The sequence below is a fragment of the Penaeus monodon genome, chromosome 28 (assembly GCF_015228065.2).
Source record: "Penaeus monodon isolate SGIC_2016 chromosome 28, NSTDA_Pmon_1, whole genome shotgun sequence".
Lineage (NCBI taxonomy): Eukaryota > Metazoa > Arthropoda > Malacostraca > Decapoda > Penaeidae > Penaeus > Penaeus monodon.
The window spans coordinates 28,754,339-28,755,002 of NC_051413.1; positions in this window are offsets into that span (position 1 = coordinate 28,754,339).

Here is a 664-nt window from a genome sequence, read left to right on the forward strand (position 1 = left end):
GTATGTGTTTTTATTACCATTATTATAATTTTTGCTGTTGCTATTATAGTTTTTTATCACTTTTGCCCATTGTTGCCGTTACAACATCAAAACACGCCTTGTAGTATATTCATAATAGACCTAAATAGACCCTAAGCGACAGAAACAATATCTTCCCACTCATAGAAAGGCATAATTTATTGCCAAGTGTTTTACTTCCATCAAGCACAACCGAAGATAAACACGATCAAATCCGCAGACATTTTAACACACGTGGACCATTAATCCCAGGTACGACTGTTACGAAACAAGGTACGTGACCCCCCTCGGGTGCCATTCTCTCGAACCCAATGGCACACAGTTATTTACAGTAGCACATGGCACTGCCTCCGGGTGCCAAGAACACCTCCGACGGTCCGCGTGCTGTAGTACTCCCGACATTATCTCGTAGAGTGTCAGATGGAAATTAGACAGTACATGATTGCTTGTTCTTATTGTTTCGTTGTTCTGTCTTTCGATGTCTGTTTCTCGCTCTTTTTTCCATTTTTTTTCGTCGATTTTTTTCCCCATTTAAGGATGAGGGAGAGGCACGAGTCTGTGGAGGAGGGTTGCACTCATGGCGTAGGAATGCAGCGAGGTCGTAGAGGCAAGGGATCCCACGACTTCCCTGTGGTTTAGGCTGAGC